The sequence below is a fragment of the Epinephelus lanceolatus genome, chromosome 19, assembly GCF_041903045.1.
Source record: "Epinephelus lanceolatus isolate andai-2023 chromosome 19, ASM4190304v1, whole genome shotgun sequence".
NCBI classification, from domain to species: domain Eukaryota; kingdom Metazoa; phylum Chordata; class Actinopteri; order Perciformes; family Serranidae; genus Epinephelus; species Epinephelus lanceolatus.
In genome coordinates, this window is record NC_135752.1 from 4293365 (window position 1) to 4307059 (window position 13695).

At 41.0% G+C, this 13695-nt stretch overlaps 1 protein-coding gene across 1 annotated transcript in view; it reads right to left on the reverse strand.

Moving 5' to 3' along the window:
• Positions 1-13695, reverse strand: part of megf10 (multiple EGF-like-domains 10) — a 130971-nt gene extending 117276 nt beyond the window's left edge. Inside the window, exon 1 of the mRNA XM_033647526.2 lies at positions 13507-13695. The gene's annotated coding sequence lies outside the window, so the exon portion shown is untranslated. The remainder of the gene's footprint in view (positions 1-13506) is intronic.

Consider the following 13695-nt stretch of genomic DNA (forward strand, 5'->3'; position numbering starts at 1 on the left):
AAAGAAATTTCTGTATTTTATGTAAGTAAGCAACCAACTGCAGGGTAGACAATCTGATTGCTATTTACATCAGCATGCTCATGCCCAGTGTGCAAGAGTGTTTATATGAAATGTGTTTTCAAGTGTGTTGGTATAGATGGAGATTATTTCTGAAATGGTGCTAAAATGCTAAAATTGGTCCATTCTATAGCAAGCCTACCTACACTGGCACGCTATCAACACAGAACTGAAGACACCAAACACCACTAGGTTTGCATATATGTTAAAGGGATAGTTCAGATTTTTTGAAATTTGGTACTTATCCATAGACAGTATATTCCATACAGTAGATATCAGTCGGCACAACCCCCGTTTGGAGAAGCAGGCTGGAGTCCAAAATAGAAGCTATGTACTGCTGTAGAGGGGTCAGCAACAAAACATATTTCAGCCACCTAAAAAAAGTCCCACCTAAAAAATCAATATCAGTTTAAGTGTATGCTATATTGAGAGTCTTTTTACTGCTTTACCTATCCCTCAGATAGCCTGTCCTGACAGGGAAGTCTTTATGGCTTCAGTTTTCCATCTTTGCTCTCGTCAAAGCCTCTGAACTCCACAGACAAAAACAATAATGTTAGCTTGTTAAACACAGGAGCTGCTGGTCTACCACTGCTTCTATTGGTTAGTTAGTTTGTGTAATTGTGTGACATTAGTGAATCTGAAATAACCCATTTAAATGGCAAAGTCACACAATGACACAAACAGGATAGCTGATCGAGGCAGTGGTAGACCAGCAGCTCCTGTGTCCAGCAATGTTAAATCACTGTTTTTGTCAATGAAGTCTGGCTTCGAAGACAGTGATATAACAGCTTAATTTTTTCATTGGAAAACCCTGTCTGACATTATGGTAAAGCAGTGAAACTACTCTTAATATAGCATACACTTAAACTAATATCGATTTTAGGTGGACTTTTTGTAGGTGGCTAAAACACATTTTGTTGCTGACCCCTCCACAGCAGTGGGTTGCTTAGCTTCTGGACTCCAGCCTGCTTCTGGGGGTGTGCTGACTGACATCTCCTGTTAGCAATATGCTGTCTATTGATAAGTGTCCCATACAACCCCACTTCTAAAAACTGAACTGTCCTTCAACACAGTTGCATCTGACAGGAACTTACCTTTCCTCACAGTTTCACTCTCACAACACTGCAGCTGGTGGTCTAAAAAAGTATGTGTGACTTTGGCAGGTGCTCGTTATTAGACCTATTAAAGTCTGTCTGGCATTATGTGTTCAGTCTTTATACAATGAGTCCCTTACTGCTCTTAACAGGAACAGGTGGTGCATTTTGAAAAGCTGTACATACTGCCATGAAATAACAAGGGATCCGTGTACAGAATATAAAATACAGCTTTGCAGTGCATAGTGAAAGTCCTTGGTTTATGACTCCAGAAGGACCCTAGTGGCATATACTTACAAAATCTCAGAAATTCAAAGTCATAAAGATGAAAAACACAGCAGCTAAAAAAGCAGACAACCAAGAGAAGTCCAGAAGTGTATCAATCTGCAGCAAAAAATGTCACATTTTGGTTTTTAACACATAAACATCTGAAAGGGAAATTCCGGTATTTTTCCAACATTGGTGTCATTCTTGTAACTGAGGCCATTCTATCTATCCGTTGCAAACTTTGCACCTGCCACCTACATTTGGAAAACACTGGATCTGGCAAAACAAGAAGTGTGAACCTCTTGAGGCTTTGATAATTAAATTAACTGTATAATTAGTTACTTCAATTGGTTGTGTTTGAGTCCAACCAAATGTAAGCACAGAAGGTATCCCCCGGGATTAGCTGCTGTAGCTACCTGCACAGGAATCTATATCTGGAGCAAGATGCAAGCTAACCAGCTAGATGTAATCATCAAGGCTTTGGACTGGGTGCCAGTTTAAGTTTTCAAATGTAATTTGCATGTAATTTATATTTACATTTGGCAAATTTAGCCTGGAGAGGTAACAGTCAGTGATGGATGAAATGAAGAAACAAAAATAAGTTTAGTTGCACAAAACACCTTAAAACACTTAAGCCATGATGTCTCCTTAGCTGAGGAACTTACACAGTTGCACAGAATCCCTCAAAAGGTTTCCTTAGTTAAGGAAAAACATTTACTCATTTACTGCAATAAAACAACACAATGGAGCTTCTGAGCCCTCAAAATATATATCCAAGATCCTTGTGATGGTACATCAACTCACAATAGGTTGGATGACACCTCCGTCATTGCTTGAGAGCGTCTGTTTCACTTGTACTGGCACTATGCAGTTTCGGGGTTCGGGTAGGAACCCGGACACAAAAAAGACTACAAAATTTGGCTGCTTTACGGCATGCGGCATATCCCCCTCCTCTCTTTAGAGTAGCGTAGCCGAACCAAAGTGAATTATAGCTGCTGCGCAGTGATGGGTCGGGTCCGGGCATTTTTAGGCAATTCTGAGCAACAAGCAGAAGAATTGGAAGACATTTAGGAATTTAGCAACACAATCTGCCTTTTGCATCAGCTGAGGCTTGAACTCACAACCTCTGAGACTAAGAATCAATTTCTATCTCACTGAACTAATTAGTCAGAGACAATTCATGTATAGCTTCACAAACTGACTAAGCCAGACATGCAGGTTTAGCAGCCGTCCATGCATGGAAAAGCAGATTTCAAAAACAAAAATCTGAAAATACACATATTGCATCTAGACAGCATGGAGATGTTGGTAATTTATTTTAACAATGATTGATTTGCTTCATAAGTGGAAAAACTGATGTTTAACTAGTTGAGCTATGTGCAAAGTGAGAAGCCTCAGATGGTTTCACACTGAAGCATTGACACTGGATCTTTGTGCAAAGTTGGTTTATTTTCAAGCATGAGAAGGCAGATTTTCTAGCAGAAAAAAGACTTGAAGATGCTGCACAGTGATGAGTCACGCTCAGGCAATTTTAAGCAATAAGCTGGAGCACAAGAAGATGATTACATTACAATGTGGATTCTGCACCAGTTGAGGCTCGAATCTGCAACCTCTGGAACCTGAAGTGCAACACACACCGCCGCCGGCGCCCAACACACACTGGCAGCGGCGCGCAGCGGCACCGTCAACATGTATTTCCCACCCAAGCCCTCTAGGTGGCTGTACCTACACTAGTTGCCAACGGTTGCCAACTGCTAGTAACAGAAGAAGAAGAGGAAAAACTTTGAGGCAACAACAACTTCAATTTCACGGGTGAGTTTCTTATCAAAGTCGTCTTATTAAAAATTTGAAACAACCGGAGTTGATCCTACGAGACGAGACGTACATAAAAGGCTTTTCTCGCAGCGCCACCATGAGTGCCGGCCGCGCTGGAAATAGAGCAGCGGGCTGAAGCAGAGCGGCGCGGCACGTCGGCCGGCGCCAGTGTAGGTTGGTTCATAGAATATAATGGAGGTGGGCGTTTTGACGCGTGGCGTACAGTGGCGGTGTGTGTTGCACTTAAGACAGTCATCTACCGCTCTGAGCTAATTGGCAAGTAGCAACTCAACAGTGGCTTCATAAATTGAGTAAGCCATTCACTGTTGTGTAGGAAAGCAGCCATCCGTGCATGGAAAGGCAGATTTGAAACCACTGTAAAAAATTCAGTTATAAGGCAAAAATCTGAAAATACACATATTGCATCTAGACAGCATGGAGATGTTGGTAATTTGTTTGTAACAATGATTGATTGGCTCCATAAGTGAAAAACAGATGTTTAAAATCGCCATTTTTACATTGACTCCAATTGTTCACATTAGAGCAAAATTCAAAATGCTGTCAAAAATTCAGTTTTTGAGATAAAATTCTGAAATTTGTCACACATCATCTACCATGACTCTAGAATTTTGTCATTTTTTTCATGACACTGAAGATTTATTTAGCAAGAATTTGCATGTATATGTTTACAGTACTGTTTACAGTCAAAAATTCTGATGCACTGTAGGCTCAATTTTTGATAAATCAAAAATCTGAGAAACATAGTTTTTGTAGGACAGTCTGAAGATGCTCTGTAGCAGGTTTGGTGTCAATTGAGCAAAAATTGTGGGAGGAGATAGGTTTAAGAAGTTGTACAGTTTTTGAAAAAAAAACCCAGAGTGATGAACTTCCTAATTTGTAATAGGTTTAAATGTACAAAAGTTTCTTCAGTACTGGGGCTACAGTTTGATAAAGTAGTGAAGTTGTAGCACGTATGGTTGATTTGTTATGAATTTTCAAAGTTTTGAACTTCAGACGCTTGCTGTAGTGCCACCATCAGGACTATTTACAGCTGAGGATATCTGGCATGAGACTGGACCTTTGTGCAAAGTTTGGTCAGTTTACACCCATGGGAAGTATGATTTCCTCGGAAGAAGAAGAAGAAGAAGAAAGAAGAAGAATAAGAAGAAGAATACCTAGGATTACAATAGTGTCCCTAATGAAGTTAGACGTGGCTGTCATGGCTGACGCAACAAAGAAAAGGAAGAAGGTGTAGGTGTTGTCCGAGGAGATAAAGAAAAGGAAACGGGAGAGCGATAAAACAAGAACTCAAACAAGGATTAATATTGGCACGGCTTTCACACACTGGCGAGAGCTGAAAGAGGAGGAGGGATGCCCGACCGATGGTGACCTGGTGCTGTTACTGCTGTTACCCTCTACTGAGGAGACTCACTGTCTGCAGGTCGGCTGCCTCAGGTACATTTTAAGATAAAGTGTTAGCCTACATAGAGACAGCTTTCATTTTAGTTTGTCTTTAACACTTTGCTGTTAGCACCGCGAGCACAATATGCTTGTGTCAACCGCGATCGTAAATCATAAAAGCGGTGAATGAGAGACTGCGGACAGAGCAAATTGAAATATGGCTTTCTACATGCTGATCACATGTATTGATAAAGTATTGGCTTGGCTGGCAGAGGTTTTATCACACTTAACAAGCGTAGCGTGAGGAGGAGGTCAGCCCTGACATGCAGAGAGCAACTCATTTCTGAATTTCGAAAATTAATAAATAAATAAAGCAATCAGCCTACTCATGTATGTACAAAATGCTATAAGGCTACTTTACCTATTCTGAAGACATGATGATCGCGCATTACATGGCCAGCTTCAGGAAGTTCACCGGTATCGTTGGCTTGTCAACAAATGCACGCGCAGAAAGATTTTTGCGACACTTGTAACAGACAATACTGTTTTTTGTCTGTAGGGGAACCCCGTGAGGTAAATAGCACAAACCTCCATTGTGTTGCTTTAAGAGATTTTACAGTGGTTAAAGTCTCCATGGAGATTGTTTGTTTGGATTCATTATTGTGATGCCTGTTATCGTCTCACAAAGTTCGTTCATAGTAAGATAGTTAAAAATATGGCAGAAGAAAAGAAGACAAGATAACAAAGATTATACTTCTGGAGGAATGCAATCACAGGCAAAGTAAATTTGATCCCAACCCAACACTAGAAAACTAGTAGTAGTAGGAAGGAAACAATTGTAGGAAGGAATTGAAACAAAAATTAATTCTGTCAAATCTATAGTGTAAAATCAAAAGCATATCCATTAGGGTTCTCCTGGCTGCAGAACGCTCTTCTCCAGGTGCATTCGTTTTTTTCATTTATCACCATAAACTCAGTCATGTCCACTTAAGATAGAGTCAGAGGTACCTTAAGTTTTTTTTCCACCTAATTTGGTTGCTCAGGTCTTTTAGGCAACAGTCTGGGTACACCTTAAGTATAAGACCAAGACAAAGAGAAACCTTAAATACTTAAAGCTGCAGTAGGTAGAAAGCCTGAAAACGGTTGATTTTTGAGTCTCATCTGAGTTAGGTTTTGTTCGTCTCCGCCCTGAGCCCCTCCTACCAGACGTGCAGCGGCACGGGAACATGCAGTAGAACAGCCAATAGGTACACAGTGGTCTGAGCTGACCTGTGATTGGTTGATGCACATCGGCACGATACTGATTCTTTAGAGGCTGAACACAGAGCCATGGTGAGGAGGGGGTTTGTCAGCTAGCGTCGCGTGTGTCTGTGTAGGAGTCTGAATGAATACTCCATGAAGTATTGGATGACATGGTTTCATCAATGTGATAGCTTTTTGGTACACAGTGGCTACCGTTGTTGCAATATACATTTGAAAAAGTGAGGCGTTAGAGTGCACTATCTTTTTGAATGCAATAAGGGGTGAAAATCCCATTTCATAGTTGGGGGGGACAATAACCAGTAAAATTTTAGAGAATAATTCCAGGGGGAGGGACAAGGAAAAAAGTTGTAGCCTGTATTTTATACAGCATCTTATATTGCAATTTGATGCTTTAATCTTCTCTCTGTCTCTCCAACAGGCAAGCATAGGACCTTTCTTAGCACTGGCTGAATCCACCTGCACATGTCCAGATTTAAAACAAAATGACTGAAATCAAATCACTTATGAGAAATGGCTTAACAACTAAACATTTCCTGCAATTAAACTGGTAAACTGGTTTATAAACAGTCCTCTCCTGTCCTCTCTGACTATCACTAAACTCTGAGCTTAATCATTAGCTTTTAGCTTAGCATTACTCGTAATTGAGTAGGCTTTAGAACAATGCAGGAGAAATGTTGCAGACAGCCTGGGCCTGGGGCTTGTTGTAACAGTAAATGGGATGTGTTGTAACTTGTGTAAGTTAAACTGTGTCTGTGTGAGTGTACATCTTACCCTGCAATGCGCGATGTGGGCAGCCGGGTCCAGCCACTACTGCCAAGTATTAACGGCTGCTAGCCCCGCCCGTTGGAAAGAGTGTGGGATATGCCATTATTAGGAATGGGAGGGGGGGAGTAAATCTTTTAAGATTTAAATAGCACATTATTGCGTGATTATAATGAGCACCGCTTACATTGTGCTTTCAATAAATACTACTGCATTGTTCAATTATTAATTGTGTCTCAAATTATTCTAGGGGGGGACAGCTTTACTGGAGGGGGTCATGTCCCCCCTGCCCCCCTGGGATTTCCACCCCTCAATGCAATATATGATTTCAAGGTTTGATGGGAGAAATTCCTACACACTGTGGCTTTAACAAGGATTTAAAGGAAAATCTTCACTTGTTTTGTACAACCAGCCCCAGGTCTTGAAGCTGGTTTGGTTCGCATTCAATACATCAGGTATATCAGAAGAACTTGAAAATGACAAATACATCTTCATCCATTTGGGCTGAAAAAGGAGTCCCTTCTCTTTCCCCAGTTATAGTCGCTAATATTTTTTTAAGGAAATGAATCTTCTCCTTTGACATGATTGGACGTGCACCACAACTGTAATGCTAACAGCTGGACTGGACAGACACTTTTTATGTCTGAGACAGATCAGACCTTGCTGAGGAATCCAGAGTTGAATCGATGCACTGGTGATGCTCACACCACAGTTTGTGACAAACCTCTATTACTTTAGGGCAGAGGCAATTCATTACAGCAATGTATGCTTGGACTTGGTTTACCGTGCTCACCACATTTTCTCTTTAAGTCTGTGGAGGGCAAACTCATGCTGTGCTGCATGTTTCACATTTTGAAGAAAAGTGCAACTTTAACAAAAAACAAACAATTTTCAGCAGTAATGAACTGGTAATAGACTGTAGGCTCTTTTTAGTGAACCCAGCATCAAGACCTCAGTCAAATGTACCCTGCCCAGTTTGTCTTGTGTGAAAAACACACTTTTAGTAATTACATATAAATTACATTAATGAATTACATTAATTACATGTAAACACATTATAAGTGGACACAGGGCTCTCCCTGATAGTTTGGGAAACCTGGAAACTAACAAAAGCAATTTTTAGATTTTGCAATTTTACAAGTACTGCAATTTAATGTTACAATTTATTGCAATTTTTGCCTAGTTTTTTAACACAAGACCATGGGAGAAGTTGAATCACCTCCTAAGCCCTATGATAAGCTATTATGGCAAGGCTTAACTATACAGACCAATGAGCAGTGATAGCTAACACGTCTTTGGGGTCATCGGGTGGGAACCTCCTTTCACCAGTGTTTCATCTAGTTGGTCCCACGACACCTCCAGGAGGCTAGACAGTGATCTCTGGCGTCCCAGAGACACTCCCCTAATGCCAGCTCTCACTGCTCCCCGCACCAACCCAACAACCTCCTTTACCTTAGTTACACATGGCTTTCTCAGCCCAAACAGCACTGCCACCTTCAACAAACCCAGGCTCCGTTTATGCGAGCTCCAGGTAGTGACCGTGCCGATACTACCTTTCCCAGCACATTCACCATACCCTGTTTCACACGCTACATAGCATAACTCCAATATAAGCTAAAGTTAAAGGACATAGAGAAGATAAATTCACAGGATCAGGATCAGCAAACACACTCACCTTGCAGCATAGTCTCAAACAAAAGCGATTCAAATAGGCCACTCCCACACTTAAAGGAGCTATATGTAAGAAATCTAAAGCAAATAGTCATAAAATCCTCCTAATATGTCACAGAGACTAAGGAATAATGTTCATATAACATACTGATCTCACCGACAACAATAGTACGGCCAGAATATTCGCATTTAAAAAAATATTTTACGGTTCACAAATCATGTTTATGTTTTGAATTTGTGTTTTGGCCTGTTGCGCCACCCACCGCAGTCTACCAGTCACGCAGTCAGTAGAGTCTCAGCATCAGTTACAGTTACGACTAAGCTACAGCAGCACAGCGAGCAGCAATAGCAGTGTCCCAGTACATAGCATTAGCAGCCGGCTCCTCCACTGTATCCCGGCAGCAGCGTTAGCAGCAGAGAAGCCGGACTTGCTCGAACGTTCCGCTGGAAAACCGAAGATCACAGACGCGGCAACGCGGCCCTGCCACGGCAGCCGTCCGTGGGCAAACAAATCAGTCTCCAGCGTGCCGCTGTTCAGCAACCTCGAATCTGTAGGGGAGGTGGGGCGGACACGACTCGCAGCAGTATTTTGAATTTGAGTGCAGTAACCGTTTTGGCCACATTCTTACATACAACGCCTTTAACCCTATGGGCCCGAAGGACGCATAGTACAGCCAAATTCACACCTGTTCTTCTCTATTGATTCGTCATAGCAAGAAGCCACGCACATCACGTGAAACAGCAGAATCGTAGCTTTTCGACAAGACCAAGCACTTGTCGGTAGTCCAATGTTTAGTTACACTAAAATGATGTATAACAGAGCTTTCATACAGCTTTGCACACACATTACTCTTAGATGGATTACTCGCGAATGCAGGCTCGCACAGAAATGCCACGCATATCACATGAAAGCGCAGGACCAGAGCTTTCCAGTGATACCATACACATCATTGCACTGTCATCCCATCATGCTATAAATCCAGATCAATTGTCTACAAAATAAAAACCTGACGAATTTCTTTACAATCCATCTTGTTATCAGTCACTTCATATAGCGAGGAATATCGTATCTTACCATGTCTTAGGCTTGCGTGTGTTTCTCCCTGTCTATCCACATTTATAGTCCGGCTTTCAAGATGCAAACATCTCCATATTGTCCAGTTAACACTCGTAAAACTTTGTATGACAAGACCAGCGTACTTCACCTTTGCTTACACAGACAACTGTAGCCTAATTATGCATGCATGACAGGGCCGTAGTCACCATATACATTGAGGGGGACAGGCACATAGAAGGACATGGAATGATGGCAAATCTGGTTAGCCCAGATTGTCCTGAAAAAAACAAAACAAGATATAGCATGTGTATGTAGCCTTTAGAATGACTTTGATATGAGCTTAAAAGTAAAGGCAGTAAAAATACCCCAAAAATGCCTAGGGCCCATAGGGTTAAATAACCTTCCTCTTCCTGGATTTTCTCATGAGAGGACTGATTGGTGGATCTCTCCACCTGATCTCAAGGAGTTATGTACCCTGCAGATCTGTAACGTTTATACAGCCATGTGGTTGATACAGTCTTGTGATCAACACAGTCATGTGATACAGAGAGGACATATTGCTTTTGTATACTTCAGTGCGATTAGTCTGCTGGTAATGGCATACTTATCCATTAATTCAGTAGGCAGTATGAAGCACATAGGCCTACTGATTGTCTGCAGAATGTATAAAATCTGGGTGCAATCTGCAATCAGAATGCAGTGCAAGAGTAGAGGCCATTACTTGAAATTTTATTACATCTATAAAACATTATATATTATCACATGAATTACAGAAGAATGTCACCATGCTGCCCACCATGACACAGTGTAGGACTGCAAAGTAAAAGAAGGACTGCTTTGCCCAATTCACTTCCCAGCAAAATGGTGGCAACATCTTCCCTCCTAAAATAGCTAGACCTTGTGGCAAAGATCAGTTTGGTCTATTTAGTGGTGTAGAGAGCATTTCATTTCTGCTGTCCAACTGTAAACAGATGGCAGAGGTGGTAGGATGTAGGTCATAACCGTCAGTTTTAGAATTCATGGGTTTTGCATTCCTGAGGTGTAGTTTATAGTTAGAGATACAGTTATAGTATAAATTATTTTTTAAAAGTGACATTTGTATTTTCTACGGTCTGTTCTGTAAGACGTTTTTTCAGCCAAAGAAAAGAAACTCAATGTTTTTTTTAACATAACATAAGGTTATACCACTACAGATTACTGAATACATATCCTAAAATGTAATTTGTAATTATATTCCATTAGATTACTCAATCTACATAATGTATTCTCAATACTTTGGATTACTTTTGGAATACTTCACAATAACTTTTGTCTGGGTTTTACATTTACATGCCAAAAACACAACAGTGCCCTGGCTGTGCATCTCCTCTGCCATTGTAATGTGGCAGGTGCACTGCACATATTCTTTAAAATCTGTTTTTAGGAAGTGCATGTCTGATATGAATCTTACACTGTCTCCTAAAGCCTAGTATACACTGTGCAATTTTGGGCCATCCCAGACATAATATGACCAGCATTAAAAAACTTGGCAATACCTTTGATCGTGGCTCTCAAAGAATGGTCCTGCGTTGCACAGTGAGAGAGGTTCAAGAATGGCCATTGTCACAGTCTTGCGATCTAAGAAGGCCTGGGATAAAATTCTGACAGTGTCAGAAATTTGGAATGACCATCTCACTGTGTGACTGTTGTTACAACCAACATCTACTAACCAACCAATAGAAATGCAGCATGAAATGATGCACTGGTGCTAAACCCAAACAAACAGACAGATAGCAGCTTTCCATGGGGGAAAAACTGTGCTATAATACATGCGTGGGATTCCAGCAAAGAGGAAAACCTTGTGGAGTTGTGGCAGCAGAAGCCTTGCCTGTATTATGTGTCCTCCAGCTCTTACCATGATCGTGAAAAGAACGGCGAAGCATGGAGGGAAATGGCGGCAGAGTTACAGCTGCCAGGTGAGCAATTTAGCAGCTAGCGAACACACACACAGACACACCGCAGTATATAGTGCCTAACAACTTCAGGTTATTTAATAATGAGACCCTCTAAGTTGTGCTTCACAGTTGGAGTAAGTAAGGACTAAGTAATAATCCGTGCAGCATCCTTGTGCACTAAGTATGGGAAGCTATTGCATTGTACGTCATAGCCTGGGATTCAGTAGGTGCTGGTCCCTGTCATCGTACAGTATGCATACATCAAACTTGATGTCATACTCAAGTTTATTAGATTCATGTCCCACAGTGTAGCTGCGCTAAACTTATAAGACTGCTAATATCCCACAGTCTGTAGGAGACTTAACCGCAAGAAAGGCACTCTGTCCACACTGTAAAATAAGCACTTCTGCTACATCATGTAAACAAACCACGTAGACTACCTATCAGCTGCACACTCAGCTAGAGACATACCCACTTTAAAGATGGACGAGTACTTGCTGTCTTTCTGCGTTTGCACTTTAAACAAAAAAACACACATTTTATATTGTGATTTTTACTGGAAATTGCACACAATATAGCCTACAGCAAATGGTTTGTTTTTAGTGATGATCACTTAGCAGAAACTTTCAGCTCCCTGGTGATCTCCCTCCAGCCAGCTGCCACCTTACTTGGGCTTTTCCAGTTTAATGAGAATATGTTGTGTCGATAATTCCTCATTTCAACTTCACACATTTCTCATCCATCTTGGAGCTTTCAAAGTAAGCGACAGGAATAAATATAAACAGGGTATACAACAAAATTTAAACTCAAAATGGCAGCGCTGCATCACTCACAGCCACTTGGAATATTTTAACAGAAATCAGTGCAATCAAACTGGCGCTCGCTCGCATCACGTTCAGTTAGTACACTATGTTAGAGCAAAAATAAATAAATAAAGTAATCCCTTCAAGTAATCTATTTCTACAGACAGTAACTGGATTCAGAATACCGCCAATTTAAACTCTAAGTGTGATGGAATACAGTTACTCATATTTTGTATTATGTACATTACTTTGCTGTAAACTTAGTTACATGTATTACATTACTCCCCAACCCTGAGTGTGGAGCAGTGGCGTAGGGTTGTTGCAATGGGCCCAAGTGCATGCTATTGTGCACATATTATCTTGTTATATGATCAGAGACATGACATTAGACATACAGAAATTTTAATGGTTGATTTATAGTTCTAGAATAGCTGATTTATAGACTTTTTGATTTATACTTATAGAATAAGCATATACATTTTGCTATAGATGCTATTTATACTATTTTACAAAAAAGAAAAAATAATCATGATAGAGATGGGTTTGACTTTTTCAAGGGCATTAACAGCAAATGGCACTGTTTTTAATATAACGAGAGTTCTTCTTTGAACACAGGCATATTTTCAAGGTGGCAATCACTCATAAGGGCCCAATCTCCACCCAACACATTGCTGAAGGGCCCATTCTCTCTGTGGGCCCCCCCCCCCCCCACCTCACGGGCCCCAGTGCAACCGCACTGCCTGCACTGTCCATATTTACATCCCTGATGTGGAGCATTTGGCTCGTTTGGATAGTGGTGGATGAAGTACTCCAATTCTTCCCTTAAGACACAGTTACAAGTGAAAGTCCAACTGTAGCCCAATTCTCCTGGCTACGGCCCTGTCAAGTGCTTCAATGGGTCGGTGTGGAAATGACTTTACTTTAGGGTAAGAAGCTATAAACTTAGATGCAAAATGACACTGCTTCAAATTTCCTTCATTGAAATGTTAAATGGACATAATATGATAGTATATTTCGAAGGTGAGTAGGGTTAATAGGTTACTCTCTATTCTTATAAAATAGATGAGTGTCTCGAATAAAATTGTAAAACTATTCCTTTTAGTTTCACAAATGTGTATTCTCGTTGTTGAATAAATGTATCTTCATGTAGCCTACATTTTTGCTGACAGTTTCTCACGCTGGCAACAACAAAGCAAACGCCAGGTTTTGGACACTTTCTGTCCCCACTTTACTAGAAAAATGACAGTTTGATTCACATCCACAGAGCACCGCTGACAAAATTTCCGCAGTAAAATAATACATACAAATTCAATGAATCACAGCGTCTGTGGTCCGACCGTAGAGGTGCACTGGCTGATATGTAAAGACAAACGTTTACCTACCTTATTTATGAGAGAATATTGATCTTGTCTTGGCACATGGATCCCTCCTGTGGTGCTGATGGTGATATATCCAGTAGTTAATCATGAAAAACACCAATGCTGTCCTCTGGAAAGTCCGTTCGACGCATCAGTGAACGTGTTATTTCTCGCTGTGTTGAGACGGATGAGAGGAGTCTCCGGCGGCGTCTC